Source organism: Schistocerca nitens, chromosome 3, assembly GCF_023898315.1.
Source record: "Schistocerca nitens isolate TAMUIC-IGC-003100 chromosome 3, iqSchNite1.1, whole genome shotgun sequence".
Classification (NCBI taxonomy): domain Eukaryota; kingdom Metazoa; phylum Arthropoda; class Insecta; order Orthoptera; family Acrididae; genus Schistocerca; species Schistocerca nitens.
Window position 1 is genome coordinate 795,579,191 of NC_064616.1, and position 21,230 is coordinate 795,600,420.

The 21,230-nt window shown below is 45.5% G+C and overlaps 1 protein-coding gene and 1 pseudogene across 1 annotated transcript in view; one reads left to right on the top strand and one right to left on the bottom strand.

Annotated features, from left to right (window-relative positions):
• The window catches only part of LOC126248816 (sodium-dependent transporter bedraggled), a 777,714-nt gene that overhangs the window by 239,022 nt on the left and 517,462 nt on the right, over nt 1-21,230 (top strand). The window lies entirely within an intron of this gene.
• LOC126250373 (5S ribosomal RNA) lies at nt 935-1,052 on the bottom strand (annotated as a pseudogene).

Here is a 21,230-nt window from a genome sequence, read left to right on the forward strand (position 1 = left end):
GAGACTGTAGCTTACGAAACACAAAACGTTTCAATATTGAGTGTAGTGAGTTGCAGCGACTTAAGGTGCATTGCCCAAGGAGCGACAGCGACGGACTCCCTGCGCGCGTTCTCAGGTATAGCCTACATACGGTGACGCGACCGGATTTCAAAATGGTTCAGATGGCTCTAATCACTATGGGACTTAACATCTAAGGTCATCAGTACCCTAGACTTAGAAGTACTTAAACATAACTAACCTAAGGACATCACACACTCCATGCCCGGGGCAGGATTCGAACCGGTGACCGTAGAAGCCGCGTGGTTCCGGACTGAAGCGCCTAGAACTGCTCGGTCAGAGCTGCCGGCGCGACCGAATTTCGTTCGCACCGCGGCGCCAGTGGGAAGTTGGCAACGGCCGATTTCGATTTGACTTCGAACTACTTGAATATTTTACTACACGAAGATGTCACAGTAATATTATTGTGGCTCCTCAACCACAACAAGAAGAACATTAACAGTATTTTTGCAGTACATGACAGTTTAGGTGGTTATAACAGTTTGATTAATAGGCACCTTTTAAATGTCTGCACCAAATTCAGACCTTACTGTAGGTTAGTCTGCGCATATTTTACAACCTACAAAAAAAGTGCAACCTATTCGAGAAACCCACCAGCCCAGCTGATGAACTCGCGGTAACGCTAATATTCTTCTCTAATACACTAACTCTTGGCTCTAAACTAAACTCCACCCCGACAGGCCATGAAGGCCCAAAGGTGCTGACTGGCCGCCGTGTTATCCTCAGCTCATAGGCATCATCACCGGAAGCGGATATGGAGGGGCCTGTGGTCAGCACACCGCTCTCCCGGCCGTATGTCAGTTGCCGTGACCGAGACCGCTACTTCTCAGTCAAGTAGCGCCTCAGTTTGCCTCACGAGGGCTTAGTGCACCCTGCTTGCCAACAGCGCTCGGCAGACCGGATGGTCACCCATCCAAGTGCTAGCCCAGCCCGACAGCACTTAACTTCGGTGATCTGACGGGAACCGGTGTTACCACTGCGACAAGTCCGTTGGCAACTCTTGGCTAGAATTATGTTTTTTTCCTTTCGTCAAAGTTGTAATGGTTTAAAAACTCGTAACGTTTCTACATATCGTAGAACGTTAAGCAATTCCTCATTTCTTATTTAGAGCTCATGTTATCAGACGGTAATTGAACCCCTTCGTGTTACAAGCTGTCATATTTCTCCTTTAAGGTGAAGACAGCGAAAATTTTGGAAAATAGTTATTTATTAAGAAACTCGGATATTATTTATACAATAACTTCTGCATAGTACTGAGTCACTGTGATAAAAGTCCTTATTTAGTCTTCCATCATCGACAGATTTACAGCATCGAAGAGAGAGAGAACTTAATATAAATAGTATTCATTAAAATGACCTGCTGTTTTTAACAAACGTGGTAAAAAATTAAAAACCTGAGATCAAAAAGAAATAAATCATGCCCCTGAGGTAACCAATCTCAAATAATATCAAACTGTTCAGACTTACTCTTAAAGTTCTCATTTTTGAATTTTATATTCATCACTTAATTCCAAAATTCCATATGGTTTATTGACTCAACTAAAATGGTTGTGTGGGGTTTTCTCATAGCCATACGCATGCTCATTAAACATAAATTTACGTCTTTCTCCTTAGGTGCCTATTGGTATTTTATTTTCAATTCTACGGACGCTTTCTCCCTTTCAGTCTGTCTTTTTGCCGAGCAGGAGATACATCTTGTCCTCAACACTAATCTTCTTCCTCTTATGTAAATTTGTGCCGATGGCATCAGGTCCTTTGTTCATCTGCACGGAAGTTGTATGGTCATCTGCAACATTTAATGGAACTTGTATCTCTGTCTCATCTCAGGCTCTTCCAGGTTAAGTTCAAATGTATAAATGTGTGTGAAATCTTATGGGACTTAACTGCTAAGGTCATCAGCCCCTAAGCTTACACACTACTTAACCTAAATTATTCTAAGGACAAACACACACACCCATGCCCGAGGGAGGACTCGAACCTCCGCCGGGACCAGCCGCAAAGTCCATGACCAGGTTAAGTCATATGGATTCAGCTTCTGTATTGTCTCTGGAATTAGTCACTATGTTTGAAACAGTACTTTTGTTCTTTTCACACGTCTAAAAGAGTCAAACATTGGAGACAGATCTTCCACAAAATATTTTCTGGTTTAGTTCGTCAAATGAATCAATACAATGCTTACAGCAAGTTTAGGGACACATCTAAATTGCGTTGAATCCACAAGTGTCCCTTGTTGTTGTTGTGGTCTTCAGTCCTGAGACTGGTTTGATGCAGCTCTCCATGCTACTCTATCCTGTGCAAGCTTCTTCATCTCCCAGTACCTACTGCAACCTACATCCTTCTGAATCTGCTTAGTGTATTGATCTCTTGGTCTCCCTCTACGATTTTTACCCTCCACGCTGCCCTCCAGTGCTAAATTTGTGATCCCTTGATGCCTCAAAACATGTCCTACCAACCGATCCCTTCTTCTAGTCAAGTTGTGCCACAAACTTCTCTTCTCCCCAATCCTATTCAATACCTCCTCATTAGTTACGTGATCTACCCACCTTATCTTCAGCATTCTTCTGTAGCACCACATTTCGAAAGCTTCTATTCTCTTCTTGTCCAAACTAGTTATCGTCCATGTCTCACTTCCATACATGGCTACACTCCATACAAATACTTTCAGAAACGACTTCCTGACACCTAAATCTGTACTCGATGTTAACAAATTTCTCTTCTTGAGAAACGCTTTCCTTGCCATTGCCAGTCTACATTTTATGTCCTCTCTACTTCGACCATCATCGGTTATTCTACTCCCTAAATAGCAAAACTCCTTTACTACTTTAAGTGTCTCATTTCCTAATCTAATTCCCTCAGCATCACCCGACTTAATTTGACTACATTCCATTATCCTCGTTTTGCTTTTGTTGATGTTCATCTTATATCCTCCTTTCAAGACACTGTCCATTCCGTTCAACTGCTCTTCCAAGTCCTTTGCTGTCTCTGACAGAATTACAATGTCATCGGCGAACCTCAAAGTTTTTATTTCTTCTCCATGAATTTTAATACCTACTCCGAATTTTTCTTTTGTTTCCTTTACTGCTTGCTCAATATACAGATTGAATAACATCGGGGAGAGGCTACAACCCTGTCTCACTCCTTTCCCAACCACTGCTTCCCTTTCATGCCCCTCGACTCTTATAACTGCCATCTGGTTTCTGTACAAATTGTAAATAGCCTTTCGCTCCCTGTATTTTACCCCTGCCACCTTCAGAATTTGAAAGAGAGTATTCCAGTCAACATTGTCAAAAGCTTTCTCTAAGTCTACAAATGCCAGAAACGTAGGTTTGCCTTTTCTTAATCTTTCTTCCAAGATAAGTCGTAAGGTCAGTATTGCCTCACGTGTTCCAACATTTCTACGGAATCCAAACTGATCTTCTCCGAGGTCGGCTTCTACCAGTTTTTCCATTCGTCTGTAAAGAATTCGCGTTAGTATTTTGCAGCTGTGACTTATTAAACTGATAGTTCGGTAATTTTCACATCTGTCAACACCTGCTTTCTTTGGGATTGGAATTATTATATTCTTCTTGAAGTCTGAGGGTATTTCGCCTGTCTCATACATCGTGCTCACCAGATGGTAGAGTTTTGTCATGACTGGCTCTCCCGAGGCCATCAGTAGTTCTAGTGGAATGTTGTCTACTCCCGGGGCCTTGTTTCGACTCAGGTCTTTCAGTGCTCTGTCAAACTCTTCACGCAGTATCTTATCTCCCATTTCGTCTTCATCTACATCCTCTTCCATTTCCATAATATTGTCCTCAAGTACATCTCCCTTGTATAAACCCTCTATATACTCCTTCCACCTTTCTGCCTTCCCTTCTTTGCTTAGAACTGGGTTTCCATCTGAGCTCTTGATATTCATACATGTGGTTCTCTTCTCTCCAAAGGTATCTTTAATTTTCCTGTAGGCAGTATCTATCTTACCCCTAGTGAGACAAGCCTCTACATCCTTACATTTGTCCTCTAGCCATCCCTGCTTAGCCATTTTGCACTTCCTGTCGATTTCATTTTTGAGACGTTTGTATTCCTTTTTGCCTGCTTCATTTACTGCATTTTTATATTTTCTCCTTTCATCAATTAAATTCAATATTTCTTCTGTTACCCAAGGATTTCTATTAGCCCTCGTCTTTTTACCTACTTGATCGTCTGCTGCCTTCACCACTTCATCCCTCAGAGCTACCCATTCTTCTTCTACTGTATTTCTTTCCCCCATTCCTGTCAATTGTTCCCTTATGCTCTCCCTGAAACTCTCTACAACCTCTGGTTCTTTCAGTTTATCCAGGTCCCATCTCCTTAAATTCCCACGTTTTTGCAGTTTCTTCAGTTTCAATCTGCAGTTCATAACCAATAGATTGTGGTCAGAATCCACATCTGCCCCAGGAAATGTCTTACAATTTAAAACCTGGTTCCTAAATCTCTGTCTTACCATTATATAATCTATCTGAAACCTGTCAGTATCTCCAGGCTTCTTCCATGTATACAGCCTCCTTTCATGATTCTTGAACCAAGTGTTAGCTATGATTAAGTTATGCTCTGTGCAAAATTCTACAAGGCGGCTTCCTCTTTCATTCCTTCCCCCCAATCCATATTCACCTACTATGTTTCCTTCTCTCCCTTTTCCTACTGACGAATTCCAGTCACCCATGACTATTAAATTTTCGTCTCCCTTCACTACCTGAATAATTTCTTTTATCTCGTCATACATTTCATCTATTTCTTCATCATCTGCAGAGCTAGTTGGCATATAAACTTGTACTACTGTAGTAGGCATGGGCTTTGTGTCTATCTTGGCCACAATAATGCGTTCACTATGCTGTTTGTAGTAGCTAACCCGCACTCCTATTTTTTTATTCATTATTAAACCTACTCCTGCATTACCCCTATTTGATTTTGTATTTATAACCCTGTAATCACCTGACCAAAAGTCTTGTTCCTCCTGCCACCGAACTTCACTAATTCCCACTATATCTAACTTTAACCTATCCATTTCCCTTTTCAAATTTTCTAACCTACCTGCCCGATTAAGTGATCTGACATTCCACGCTCCGATCCGTAGAACGCCAGTTTTCTTTCTCCTGATAACGACGTCCTCTTGAGTAGTCCCCGCCCGGAGATCCGAATGGGGGACTATTTTACCTCCGGAATATTTTACCCAAGAGGACGCCATCATCATTTAATCATACAGTAGAGCTGCATGTCATACAGTAGAGCTGCATGTCCTCGGGAAAAATTACGGCTGTAGTTTCCCCTTGCTTTCAGCCGTTCGCAGTACCAGCACAGCAAGGCCGTTTTGGTTAATGTTACAAGGCCAGATCAGTCAATCATCCAGACTGTTGCCCCTGCAACTACTGAAAAGGCTGCTGCCCCTCTTCAGGAACCACATGTTTGTCTGGCCTCTCAACAGATACCCCTCCGTTGTGGTTGCACCTACGGTACGGCGATCTGTATCGCTGAGGCACGCAAGCCTCCCCACCAACGGCAAGGTCCATGGTTCATGGGGGCAAGTAGCAACATTCCAGCTAGTGTTTTACACGATGTTATTAGAGATATGAATTACGAGTTTGTGGTTAAAATTTCACTGCTTTGGCTCTAAACTTTTGGATATTTAATGTTACCCATTTTTTAAACAGAGCTGTTTTCTTTCTCTAACACTGCTAGTTGTATTGCTATGAAAATTTTAATGCCGCTTCATTACACCCTAGTAATCACAAAAATAACTATACAACGTTGGAAAAAATTCATATTGATTTGGTTCCCTCTCAAACAAACTTACTCTTCCCCGGTAAATTCGATGCCAAAAGTGGTCAGTTCTGTTCCGCGGTAACTACAGACTGGCAACACTTACAGTTAGACGAATTGTGACGGCGCAGTTGTTTTCTCCGTGTCTCGTTTGTGATAGATCAGCAGTAAAAAGAGGTGTAAATGTTGCCAGTCGGGAGTTATCGCGTAACGAAACTGGTAAATTCTGCCACAGAATTTATCGGGGAAAATTTTTAATTGAGAGGGGACGAAGCGAGTAGGATCTTTTTCTCCACATTGTATTAGTATTTATATGATTTATATGCTGTAATAAAATAGTAGTAATAATTTCTAGCTGTAGGAGTAGCAGTTTTCGAGAAAGGAAAAATTTTCGTCAGAAAAAAAGGATTCTTTAGCTTCGTTTACGAGACGGTAAAACATTCCATCTTCCAAGGTATTACAGCTACAGTAGTGAAACTTTTACCGAAAACCCGTAATTAAGATGTCTAATAACATTATATAAAACATTGTCTGAATTGCTGTTACTTTTGACATACAGGCGGATTCAGCAATATTTAGACCTGTTCTTAAATTTTCTGCAAGCGCTGTAACACCCCAAACTTATTATTCTCAAACATAAAGCGGCGGAAACTATTGGCAGAGCAAATAAATATGCTTAAAATAAAAAAAAGTACTTATTGTCCTACGTCTTAAACTGTGTCCAGGAGAACCTAGTGGTCATACAGAACTGGTTTCGCTGTCATTTGCTCCTGTTCCAAGCATTCTTTGTCTTCTATCTCTCCGACATGAGTCCTTAAAATTTCTCCCTATGTTGTTGAAAATATCGCTTAAATGCCATGAAATATAAGTTTGCTAAATAAGCATACTTTTTTTTGCCAACAGGAGAATCTTAGACATCTCTAGTATTTTTCTTCCGAATATTTACAGAATACGTAAGCAGACTTATGGAAGAAGTACTGTCCGCATTTGTCAACAAACTATCTCCTATTTATTTACCAGTTCTTTGAACAGAAAAACTTTGGAACAAGCAGAGTAATTTTCGACCAAATGATAGTATTCCAACTGTGACGGTGCTGGAACAAAGCGCCCTTGTACTTATGACGCTTTAAATCTAAAGGCACTAATGCTGAGAGACTAACTCACAGCGTATTACTTTCAGTGAGTGTCTCATTGCAGTTTTGTTTGGGTAGATATCGTGCGACAACACTAGGTACAACAGATTCGCATGGCTTCCGTCGCAGCACTGGTCACTGCCACACTGCTGAGGCGGCGCGCGCGCCAGCCGCACGTCGCAGCCCAAACTCAAACTGCGCATGCGCGAACAGGCAGCCACTTTCGCCGCAGAGACGAGGGGGGGTCTGTCGCTGTCTCGCCTTGGACAACACACCTTCATTCGTGCGAAGTTCCAGAACAACATCGAACAGGGAAGTTAGTTGCCTTACCACGGTGCGGCTTGGTATAGCCCTCATATCCAAATTCTGTCGTGAATGGAAGTCACGTGAAGTGTGAGAAAATATTCTGATACTGATTCTTAAGTCGATCGCAGAATGCTCGGCTTACCAATCCGACACTGCAGCATTCCAGTGGGAAATGCTTTTAGAGGTACGGAAAGGCCAGTCTTAAAATTCTGAGAGCGGACGTTCCATGACAAGACAAAGAACACTTCATTTACTCCCAGACTGTCAACACCGACACTACCAGACATTTGTTGACCCCCTTAATTAGTGAGTGAGTCTGTTGCCCTATAAGGAACTATAAAATGTTCCGCTACACACGTACATCAATGTGCAGTACCTGGACATGTGCGTCTTATTTTACACACGTCAAGGAATGTGGCTTAGTGGTAAGGCACTCAACTACAAAGTAATCATAAATGATTGAAACGATTTCATAAATCCACTATAGCTATACTATTTGACATGTTGTCGCAAAACTCATAGATAAACTCAAGACGTTTTGTACTCGTGCAGCCGCACCTCCGATTTCTGCCGCCAAAGCGTAGCAGTGAACTGTTAGCCACGGTGGCGACCGGCGCCAAGAAAACGTGCGCTGTGATTGATTTCTTAAACAGGAAATTGAGAAACCAGTGGATCGCTCGTACTGGGGTTGATGGCCTCCACATCCTCCCGTCTTCCCATGCGAATTTTTTGTGTTTGGTTATGTGAAATATTTAGTGTTTACGCCGCCTCTGCTAACAGACCTACCAGAACTACGAGCTCGCATCGACTGTGCTTTTGAACATATTGATAGGGACATGGTGCGCCGAACGTGTGAAGCACTTAATTATAGACGTGATTTTCCACAGAATCAATAGGGATACTTTTTAGCATTCAGGAGGACAGCTGTTTAAATCACTGTGTGACCATTCAGATAGCTCTGTGATTTCAGTAAATTGCTCAAGGTGAATGCTGGGATAGTTCCATTGAAGGCACTCCCAATTTCCTTTCCCAATTTGCACATGCTTTTTTTCTCAAATTACATCGTCGTCGTCGTCGTCGTTGGTGGTGTAGTGGTAAAGCTCGTGCCCGGAATCCGAAAGGATGCTGGATCGAATCCCGGTTGAACGAAGCAAATTTTCAATCTGACTTTAATCTAGTCTTTACCTCTCAACAATGTGAGCAGTCACCACGAACGGCACGTAGTCGGGATTCCTCGTTAAACTGTAGGTCCCCATTCACCGCTTGGATAACGGGGGTAGAGCAGAGACATGCAAGTCGCTAAAGCGGCGTGCAATTGAAAAACTTGAACCGGCTATTAGATAGCTCCTCGTTGACATGACGTTAAACCTTAAAGAATGTCGGGGTGGGGACTTCCACGAGGCGCCTCTCAGATAGTTCAAATGGGTCTGAGCACTATAGGACTTAACATCTGAGGTCATCAGTCCCCTAGAACTTAGAACTACTTAAACCTAACTAACCTAAGGACATCACACACATCCGTGCCTGAGGCAGGATTCGAACCTGCGACCGTAGCGGTCGCGCGGATCACGACTGAAGCGCCTAGAACCGCTCGGCCACAACGGCCGGCGGTGCCTCTCACTTCCGCCGTAACTTGCTTTAGGATACAGTTACACATAAAAAGCGACAAAAACGTCGTCGTTATTTGGCTTTCAAGCCATTTCAATTTACATTTACACTCCATGTCTAATGCAGTTCGTGACATACCTGTTTCACCGCCGCAAATAAATGTTCAAATGTGTGTGAAATCCTATGGGACTCAACTGCTAAGGTCATCAGTCCCTAAGCTTACACACTACGTAACCTAAATGAGCATAATGACAAACACACACACACCCATGCCCGAGGGAGGACTCGAACCTCAGCCGGGAACAGCCGCACAGTCCATGACTGCAGCGCCCCCAGACCGCCTTTTTTTCCCTTTTTTTCTTTTTTTTCTCTGCAAAAAAAACATTGTAAAACAAATCACAAATGTAAAGGAACAGGGATACAGGATGTTGTTTTTTATTTATTGATTTTCCATAAGGACCACTCTGTTAAAAGGAACATGTAGATCAATTCATGGTATAGTATGTGCATTACATATGGAGCGGTGAGAGAAGCGTGAGGTTCATTATCAGCTGTCAAATGTGCACACCGACTGCACCCGGCACATCCCAACTACGTGGGGGGTCGAGGAAGACTGCCTGAAGATAGTTGGCAAAGGTTTTCCGATAGTGTGACCATCTATGAACCTCATTGTGGGCTTGCTGCAAGAAATACCAAAAGTCGAGTCGCGACTTGGCAGCATCCCCATAGAGGTACGCGATCGTCCAACCTTTGACCCAGATGATCGACTGTGATTTAGTCGCCGGAAAGTAGTCACTTTCCGGATGTAAGAAGGAAGCAGGTGTAATATGTTGCGGGGTCACACGGAGGTAGCAAGCCACCATCTGTCTTCCTAGGAGCCATACGTCCTCCACCGCGATACAAGTTAAACGGTGATGGTCGTCATCCACTTGGCGACATTTCGGGCATAGTGGAGTGTCCACTAGTCCAATTGCATGGAGTCGTTGGTTGGTGTTGAACTTGCCACACGTGACAGAGAACCACAGTGCCCGAACGAAGGTAGGAAGGAATTTTTGGTGCACATGTCTCGAAATCTTCGGCCAATGCAACTTGGGGTGTTTGAATTCAATGACATTACGACTTATCCGTCGTAGCAGCCAAACATAAAAATCCTTCGCGCATGGCGGTCTCGTGCGCGGAAGCTCGTCTCGGATATAACTAAGTTCCACGATAAATGTTGATACATGCGCAAAATGTGGCGTAATGTTGCCCACCGCCACCGGAGGTGTGAGGGACGCTGGAACTAGGAGATCCAGTAGGCGGGATGTAAGGGAATCACGCCCGCTACGCCATTGCTTGTACATCGTGGCTAGAAGGAGCGCCGTCGCTCGGCAGTGAACATTCGTAAGTCCGAGTCCCCCCTTGTCCGTAGGGAGCGTGAGCGTTGCGTATCGCACCTTGAGGGGCGACCCAATCATCACAAAATAGCCTAGTGCTGATTGAAGTCGACGTCCGAGCGTGAGTGGTAGGGGCAGGATCTGCGAAATATGCACCATTCGAGAAACCACATAAGTGTTCAGATATTCGACTCGCTGCAAAGGATCAAGGCGCCGTAGGAGATGTTGTCGGACCATGGTACGTGTTGTCTGTAAAATACGTCGGTAGTTAACTGCCGCAGTATGTTTTACAGATGAGGTAAAGTCTATGCCGAGATAGCGGAATCGTTGCACATAAGGAAACGGACTGATTTCTTCCGGCGTAAGGCCCCTTCCAACCGGCATTGCTGCCGATTTGTTCATGTTCACTGCACTACCCGCCGTCACACTGTGGTCCAACAACAGTTCAAGGACCGTCTTCACCTCTTCCTCAGAACGAACGAGCAGCAGGAGGTCGTCCGCATAGGCACGACATTTGAAGGTGTAGCCCCGAAGTTCCATCCCAGAAAGAGAATTTGTTAGCCTCCCAATCAATGGTTCCAACGCTATCGCGAACAGCAGCATCGAAAGAGGGCAGCCCTGGCGAATGGATCGTCGAATTTGAATGGGCCCTGCTATACGCCCATTAACCTGTACCAAGGATTGTGCGCCCCCATTAATCCTTCTAATGAGACCAGTAAAACGGTCTGGAAATCCCATTTGTTCCAGTACAGCGTACAGATAGTTGTGGCGCACCTTATCAAAAGCACTGTCAAAATCAACCGCCACCACCGCCGCTTTAAGCCGGCACTCCTCCACCAGCGCTATCACATCACGGCATTCGCCAGTAGCTGTTTGCACATTCACCGATCCACCCGGTGTCGTCTGTTCTGGAGAGAGAACGCTACGAATTAATATACGACATCGGGACGCTAGCAACCGTGCAAAGATCTTATAGTCGGCATTAAGCTGGGTGATGGGGCGATAATCTGTGACCGTAATTCCTGGCTTCGGTTTATGTACTGGCACCAAGAGGCCTTCCATAAAAGCCGGTGGAATAGGCGCATCGGAATTTAACATCTCGTTGTACATTTCCGTCCATCGCGGTGCCATTTCGTTGCGAAATTCTCGATAAAATTCAGCAGGAAGTCTATCAATGCCTGGGGACCTATTCAACGCACCCTTTGCGATCGCATCATGTACTTCCTCACAGCTAATGGCTTCCAGTAAGGTTCCCGCGACTTCCACCGTCAGTGTACGGGAGACGTACGTGGCTATACGCTCGAGGTCATCGACAGGGGCTGCTTCTTCCCGATAGATGTGTTGGTAATGGTCGACGAATGCAGAGACAATGTCCGCTTGACGCGTCACTCTTCGGTCTTCGCGGGTAATTAATTCCCGTACCAAAACGCGTCGTCGGTGCTTTCGTTCATTCACGACGTGGTGCATGGAAGGAATCTCGTGCATTATCGTATCGTGACATCTGGCGCGCACCATGGTTCCCTGAAGATGTTTCCGAGCTAAAGCCACTAGTTTAGCTTTTATCCTTTTGCGTTCGATCCAAACGTCCTGTCCCGGCGGAACATCGTCCAGGTCGCGCAGCGCTGCAAAATAAAAGTCGGTCGTACGGCGGCGCCATTCTGCCATCTCCCTGCTATATGAGATCAACGTACGACGAAGCGCCGGTTTAGTACAAGTCAGCCACCAATCAAGCTTCGTCGCATACCTTCCAACCCTTCGCTCGCACATCGTCCATGTCTCAAGGATCCGTTGACGGCATTCAGGATCATGTAGATGTTGAATGTTTAATTTCCACGGGGCCTTACTGTTCCACATCTCTCTACGGGGAAGAAGCACCGTACAGATGTAAGCGCTGTGACCGGAAAATGCCAATGGCCAGCGTTCCGCGTCCTGGACATCATTTGCATGAGCCCGTGAGATATAAATGCGATCTAACCTGCTCGCCGAATGACTTGTCACATAGGTGTATCCCGGTGCATCTCCATGTCGTAAGTCCCACGTGTCACTAAGTACAAGGTCGTTGACAACGATTCGCAACTCTTGGCTGATGTTTGCTTGCGGCCATTGGTCTTTCTGGCTGAGAACACAGTTGAAATCTCCACCAATTATTACACGTACATAACGTCCATGGAAAAGTGGGGCAATGTCTTCTGCATAAAATCGCGCCCTTTCCCGCCGCCGATTGTTTCAAATGGTTCAAATGGCTCTGAGCACTATGGGACTCAACTGCCGAGGTCATTAGTCCCCTAGAACTTAGAACTAGTTAAACCTAACTAACCTAAGGACATCACAAACATCCATGCCCGAGGCAGGATTCGAACCTGCGACCGTAGCGGTCTTGCGGTTCCAGACTGCAGCGCCTTTAACCGCACGGCCACTTCGGCCGGCCGATTGTTTCCCGACGGTGCATAAAGATTGATGATGCGTGTCCCAAACGTCGTGAAAGCCATTCCCCTGGCCGACGGAAGGTAACACACGTTTTCCACTGGGAAGCCATCTCGCACGTAAACTGCCACCCCACTCCCATTGTGATCTCCATGTGACGAATAGGATTGGTAGCCTGCGATGTATGGGAGTGCAGCTATGTGGACTTCCTGCAGCAAAGCAATATCCACATCAGATGCCCAAATCGTTTCCTTCAGTAGGTGTATTTTGGCCGGTGAACGCACGTCATTTATATTTAATGTCGCAATACGGTTCGCATGGCGTTGAATCCCACTCTGTCGCGGCGCAACATCATCTCCCTGCATCGGCGCTGGGGGCTGAGTTAGAAGACGTTCTCTCGCCCCTCTCCCTTCACCTTCAGCATTTATTAGGCCGTCTTCGTGAGTGCCGGCTGCCTCTGTATGACGTCCGGCGCCTCCTCTATATCGTCATACCACATCTTTGCAGGCAGTGATATATTCGTGTCCATAGCCACAGCATCTGCGTCTGGAGAGCCAACTGGTTGTGAGTCCTCTTCAGCATCACCACGTCCCGGTACCGTCAATATGACAGACCGCTGCGGGTCGGATCGAACAGTTTCCATTGCCTCATCCTGTTTCGTAGAGGCTGTTGTGTCGTCTTGGTCCACAGGCACATCGTCGTCGGGGCAAGGGGAGTCATCCCTAGGAGATGTCGTGCGACGACGCCGTTTCCTCCTTTTCGGGGAACGTTGTTTGCGTGATCCTCCTTCCGTGTCTTCAGATTGTAGGGAATCACGGCTGCCCGACAGAAAAGCATCCGTAGGAACTGGAAGTGTTTAGAGTCCCATCGTTGTACTTGGCGGGAGTTCGGTCGAAACTGATGTTGTCGTCACAGAGTGCGTTCCAGACGGAACACCATCCGTAGTGGCTGGAACTGCTTCGTGTACTATCGGTGTGCTTGGTGGGAGTTCGGTCTCATCTGATGTTGTCGCCGTAGATTGTATGCTCGATGGAGCAGCATCCTCTGTCATCCCGACGTCTGCTACAAGGTTTCGGAGAGTGCCATCTTGATCTCCCACCGGGGCTGTGTCCTTTCGGTCATCAGCGGACGCAGTGAGGGCTTTGGCATAGGTGATCGGTAGTATTGTCATCGCCGGCGACGGCTCCCGGACATCTGAAGGCAGTTGCGTAATCCGCCGTTGCATACAGTTCGACCTGAGGTGCCCCTCCTGGCCACAGCCAGAACACTTACGATGGTCAACCACGTACATCACCACCGCCCGACAACCACCAATTGTCAGATAGGACGGTACATGCTTCTGAAGATCAAGAGTGATCTGCCGCACTCCGTTAAGAACGGGGTACGTGGCGAATTGTGTCCAGCGTTCTGCTGTGTGACCATGTACCGTGCCGTATGGCTTAAAAGCCTCGATAACTTCGTCAGCCGGGAGCTCAAATGGCAGCTCAAAAACACGTATTGTCCGTACACCCAGACCAGCATGTTCTACAGTTACCGTGCCGACATTCCCGTCACTATGGCAAAATCGGAGACCAGCCTTTGTCGCCTGTAGAATTCTCTCACAAGCCGCGTCATTTACCATCTTAACATACACCGTGGGACTAACGATGGACAGGTGAATTCCGACAATATCGTTTGGCGGTATCTTGACGTCCTCTCGAATGAATCGTTCCACTGCTAAGGCCTTTGGTCGTTCGTAGTCTTTGCAGAAATTGAATCGTAATGTAGTTTTCCTGTACTTGTTCGCCATGATCGTTGTTACTAGCCCGCGCGCAGACTAAGTCCACAAGTAAACAAACACTGGCACACGCCGCACAGGCGGAAGTATCGGACCTCCGCTTCGCACGGCCGCTAGCGCCGAACTGATGTCCGCTCGGCTAATCCCGCGCTCACCGCCGCAAAGCTGCGTAGTTCACATTACCGAGAAACAGATACACCGGAATTTAGAATAACTAATTCCAGAAACAATGGAGTCCACCCCCCCTCCCCCAGAAAAATACAGACAGATTGCCATGGAATACGATGCTCAATGTGCCGAACGAGCTCCTGGAGGTACATTGGCGCGACTCGGCCATTTTCGGTAATGATGATATGACATCCGTTACCGTTGCCTATGAACGGTCGCGTCTAACAGCTCAGATGTATGGGCTAGCTGAAGGAGTAAGGTATGAATCGTATTCGAATTATTGAAGCATTTAACGTCGTAGAATCTACGGGAAATTTCTGTAATTTTTGAGTTTAAATCTAGCAACTGGAGAGGAACCGTCGCGCAGATAAATAACCTCCCGGCGAAGGTTCGAGTCCTTCCTCGGGCATGGGTGTGTGTGTTTGTCCCTAGGATAATTTAGGTTAAGTTTGTGTAACCTTAGGGACTGATAACCTTAGCAGTTAAGTCCCGATTTCACACACATAAATAGCCTATGCCTCGGAACAGGACCAAAACATCTACAAACCGTAAGTACCGAGAACGAGACATTCTTATTCTATAGTACAGTGGGCAAGCATTGTTACCCTATAGGATACAGACGTGCTTTCTGTCGAGTGGAGCCGGCCGCCGTGGCCGAGCGGTTCTAGGCCCTTCAGTCCGGAACCGCGCGACTGCTACGGTCGCAGGTTCGAATCCTGCCTCCGGCATGGATGTGTGGGATATTCTTTAGGTTAGTTGGGTTTAAGTAGTTCTAAGTTCTAGGGGACTGATGACCTCAGATGTTAAGTCCCATAGTGCTCAGAGCCATGTGGAGCGGAGTCGTGCTTCGGGTAGGCGACATAAACGGTCAGTGGTTACGAGCGCCGGATGCGGGTCAGCCAATGTCACGCGATAGGCGCCAATGAAAGTAGCAAAACAGTGATAACATTGTATCTGTGAGTGGCGGCGGCCGCTTTCAGTGCCGCTCGACGAGTCGTGTAGCGTCCGCTCGGCCTTCTTCATTATCAGAAGCCGACGCTGTAGCAAGTGCCATCCCGCACGTCCTGCATCCCACTGGAGCTTAAGGGGCTCCGGAAAGGCTCAAAATCATGAAAAGTTCAATTTTTACTTTTTTGCGTTTTCAGAATCTGCAGACTATTACCTTTTAATAGATATATAATTTATTCAATTCCGAAGACTACAACTATTTTTAAATTTTTTTTTAAATGTGTTCTACATGGGCGTGACCCAGCGTGGCGCTGTTATACTGCTGTCAAATGGTGTTATTATTAACGTCCGTGTTCATCAAGTACATTTTAGTGATGTGAGATAAAGTATGTGTTGTGGCTAACCTGTGATGGTTCAATATATATCGCTGGTGTGAGTGTCGATTGTTTCATGTTTATTTACTCTGTCGTTATCTCGAAAATATTCGTAATTAATTCTGTTTCTTGAGTCTCTGTTTTGTTGAAGTATAATAACGAGTATAAGTAAAGTTATTAGAAATCCTCTGAAGGCTTTTAAGAAAAGGAGAAATGTTGGAAAGCCAAAGGTATGTGTTATTACTGTAAACAATAAAGACGATGAAAATCCCCAACATAGCTTGTGTCCCAAAGAAGAAGACAGTTGGTGTAAATATAACAAAGGATTGCTAACTGGTGAAGTGTACACTCATAAGCATAGTCTGCCTCACGCAATAATGGAGGTGATAAAACCTATTTTCAGAGACTTAGCAGCACCTGAACTGTTGAAAAAGTGTATTCACGGAAAAACTCAAAACCCCAATGAAAGTGTAAATAGTGTTATATGGTCGAGAATCCCCAAGACTGTATTTGTTGGAATAGAAACACTTCACTTTGGTGTGTATAATGCTGTTGCGACTTTCAATGATGGCAACATTGTAAGGCGCAAGGTATTTAGAAATATGGGAATGAAGATAGGTTCTAACATGGTACGAGCGATGCTTGCTTTAGACAAGGAACGCCTTCGGGCTGCAGACAGGGCTGTAAAGAGACTAGAAATACAAGCAAGAGTAAACAGGAGGAGGAACAAGAGGAAGCTGGAGGAGGAGTTTGCAGAGGATGAAGATAATCCATCCTATGGACCTGGAATGCACTAAAAAGTTAATCCAATCTTTGTCGCTCGATTCCCAAAACTTTTATTTTCTCATACTAATTACATGTTTTCTAAGGATCTTCCAAACATATTTGTTTCAAACTTTCAGTAAATGTTACACAGTACCTTCTGCATAATTTAACACAGCCTTTTTCCAAAAAACTGTATATTTTTGAATATATAAATAAAAAATTGCAAAAAAATGTAGTGAATTTTCATTACAATTGAAAAAAAATCATCTTTAATAACTGAACTAAAATTTTGTAAAATCCCTGTGTTCAGTTGTAGCCCATATTCCAATAAATAATCTGTAAAAAGTTCAACTTCCTACCTCAAATACTTTGTGAGGAAAGATGTAATTTATAAGCGTTATTTTAACATTGCAAGTATAGGGCGCTCCGGAGCCCCTTAAAACGGTGCACCACACACTGCAGCTAATCACTCCGAGACTGAATGTCACCTAGTGGCGTCACGAAGGAAAGTACACCTCCCAACCCTCCCACCCCCCACCCCCCAACCCTCCCGTCCGAACGGGCCTCGGGAGGCCTAAAGGTACCGATCGGCCGCCGTGTCATCCTCATCGATAGGCGTCACTAGATGTAAATGGGCGTGTGCTCACCACACCGCTCTCCCGGCTGTTGTCAACTTTCGTGACAGGAGCCGCTACGCTTCGATCAAGTAGTTCCTAGACGGTCTCACAAAGGCATGCCTACAGCGCTCGGCGAACTCGGACGGTCAGCTATTCGATCGCTAGCCGAGCCAGACGATACTTAACGCGGGTGATCTGGCAGGGACCGATATTACCACTGCGGCAAGAAAAGTTCGCAGACTATTAAAAATATAGTCCATATTCTGAGAGGAGCTAGTAATACAGAGGACCGAGCGTGAAGTCGGGATAGCAGTTGGGAACTAGTGAAGCGTTGTCGAAGCTAGTGAAACGTTATGAGAGTTCAGTTACTTTTACGTAATGTTTACAAGTCGTCGTTCTTCCGCATGAGCCTCGGCTGTTGCCCTTTCAGCTGCGTGTTGGATTTTAGCTGACGTCCATTGAGTCAGCTCAGCAGCTGCACATCCAGGAGAAGCTGTCAGCTAAGCCGGCGAGCAGGCGCGGCCGTCTCGGGCTTGCTGCTGGAGTGTCATCGGTCCCACTCCGCATTCTACGACGACCCTCGATGACCCATCCGCGATGTAGCTGGTGTCGTCGGTTGATCTCCTCCTTACCCCTGGTAGGTTTCAGCACTCGAAGGCGCCTGAGTGTTGAACAGGAACTTGGACCCCGAGATTTGGCTTCCGCGTTGAAGTCCGGTACTGGTAGCTCTCTGCGATGTGTTATTGTCGGTAGACAGTCGGTACCTCCGTCGGCAGATGGTAGACGGCGAGGTGAAGGCTATCATCTCGAATACATTTTCGGCTACTTTATGGACTATGCTGGAGCATTTAGCACATACATTCACTAAAATATCACCATCGTGGAGTCTACTTCTATTATTGTGAATGCCATCGATCCCAATGATCAACTCGTGACAAGTGCTGGAGAGCTCAAGAGTCTTTAAAGGAAGCTAGCGCGATGCTATGACGCAAGGCTCGAATCTTCCTTGTTCGGCTATATTCAATTAACACGCTGTTAAGTACTGTGTTGGCCTCTCACTATGTGTTCTTATGAAAGAGCTATAGTTTCTTTCAACATTTCTTACGAGCTAACAAATATGCTTGTCTGGATTCCCTCGATTTTCTGTCACGGTCTGCTTTCTGCTGAATGCGTATCCTTACAGGGTAGACAGCGTCGTCAACCTGACTCACTTGCGACATACCGGCTTGCTTCCTGCTTCCGCCTGTCTCCGGGATGACTTGAATTTACCTGTGTAAATGTGAGGGAGTTTTTAATTGTTTCGTAATTTCTACCCCTTACTGATATAATAATAATGTGTGTGAAATCTTATGGGACTCAACTGCTAAGGTCATCAGTCCCTAAGCTTACACACTACTTAACCTAAATTATCCTAAGGACAAACACACACACCCTTGCCCGAGGGAGGACTCGAACTTCCGCTGGGACCAGCCGAACAGTGTATGACTGCAGCGCCCTAGACCGCTCGGCTAATCACGCGCGGCTCTACCCCTCACTCTTCGCTGCCGTAACAGTATAGACTCAATGAGAAAAACAGGCCAGTAAACGAAGGTCCTAACATGCATACCTTAAGAACTATGAGTACTTGTTAGTCTTCGCTTCTGTGACCTGCAACTCTTTCACTGTAAGCTGTTTGCTAATACGAGCGACCTACACAAAGCAAGAAACTAACGAGAACACTTTGTTCTGTTACTGCGAAACTGCAGAACTTGTAGTGTTATTTGCTTGGTACTACGTACGTGTGTGTGTGTTTGGAGTTTACAGGTCACAACGAGGAGGTTCTCAGCATATGTCCATTCGTGGTAAGGTGTGCTTCTGTCCGACATCTTATGGAATCATGTACTCTCAGTAAATCTTCAGGTTGGTCATGGATGCGCTAACAGGCATTGATAACGTGCTATCGTAGTGTTTGTTAACAGGGCATCGAGACTCGGCCGCGGATCAAAGGAAACGTGTCGACTGTTCGGATGAATCACGTTTGTTGTTACACCAGGTCGCACGTGTTGTTTGTAATAGAAGAAATACAATGGGTAGGGCACACCAACTTGACCATGAAAATATTGCAAGTACATTTGTGTAGGTTACTAAGTATAGATATGAACAACAACGGCAGCATGTTATTCATTTTCTGGATTTGAATGTTTCATTTTATAATTTCGGTAGCTGTAAATTGTGTCGACATGGGCATGGGTGTGTGTGTTGTCCATAGTGTAAGTTAGTTTAAGTTAGATTAAGTAGTGTGTAGTCTTAGGGACTGATGACCTAAGTAGTTTGGTCCCATAAGACCTTACCACAAATTTGAATTTGTGTCGACATAAATATGGTATTGATTGGCCTTTCGCAATTAGTTTCTTACGTACCAAGCTCTACTCCGTCTTCTTGTACACAAATTGTAAAATCTGTTCCGCCACCTAGACTTTTCGACTTTGTAGTCTACAGAAGGACACGAATCATTATGTTAATGTGAACGTACGCCGCAGGAGGAGGCTACAGTATTTCGTTTACATATGAACAATGATTGAAAGTGAAATATTATAACAAACAAAATAAAACTTTAAGTAGTTCCCCATTTTACACGCACCCCAAGTATTTGGACACTTAACTTCATTTTTTAAATACTTCCTGTGGTCAATTTCTCGTTCTAACATTGATTGAACGTATGTGGAAACTTAAATATGTGGCAAAAGTACGTTGAAGGTTATGTGGGGATGAAGTACCACGATTCTCTCAATATTCAGAGAAAGCTGAAAATTCTAAATTGTGACTTTTATTTACAAAAATGGGTACAGTAAAATAAAACGAATAACAAATAGACTACCCATATTAACAAGGGAAAATCACGAACTTTATCTCAAATTTTAAGGAGAAAAAAAGCTCGGTAGCAAGATATCGGCCCGAGCAATCGATCCCGCGCGAAAATTTGAGCCTTAACCCTGATAGTAGGCAGTTACCTGTTACGAACTGCTGAAAGTAAGGCTTTTAAACTTTCGCACGTACCGGTTGTATGTTATTCTCTCCGGGCCACTGCAGTCGCCTAATGCCCGAGCGCGAAGTGCTATACACTGAAGAGACACAAGTCATGGGATAGCAATATACAGATGGGGGTACTGACGCGTACACAAGGTATATAAACGGGTACTGCACTGGCGGAGCTGAATGGTTCAAATGGCTCTGAGCACTATGGGACTCAACTGCTGTGGTCATAAGTCCCCTAGAACTTAGAACTACTGAAACCTAACTAACCTAAGGACAGCACACAACACCCAGCCATCACGAGGCAGAGAAAATCCCTGACCCCGCCTGGAATCGAACCCGGGAACCCGGGCGTGGGAGGCGAGAACGCTACCGCACGACCACGAGATGCGGGCGGCGGAGCTGACATTTGTACTCAGGTTACTCATGTGACAAGGTTTCGGACGTGATTGTGGCCGCACGACGGGAATTAAACAAACTTTGGACGCGGATTGCTAGTAGCAACTAGATGCATGGGAATTCCATTTCGGAAATGATTAGCGAATTCAGTATTGCTAGATCCACAGTATCAAGAGCCGGCCGGAGTGGCCGTGCGGCTATAGGCGCTACAGTCTGGCGCCGAGCGACCGCTACGGTCACAGGTTCGAATCCTGCCTCGGACATGGATGTGTGTGTTGTCCTTAGGTTAGTTAGGTTTAATTAGTTCTAAGTTCTAGGCGACTGATGACCTCAGAAGTTAAGTCGCATAGTGCTCAGAGCCATTTGAACCACAATATCAAGAGTGTTACGATAATACCAAACATTATCTCTCACCACGGACAGTCTAGTGGCCGAAGGCCTTCAGTTAACGACCGAGAGCAGCGGCGTTTACGTAGAGTTGCAAACGCTAA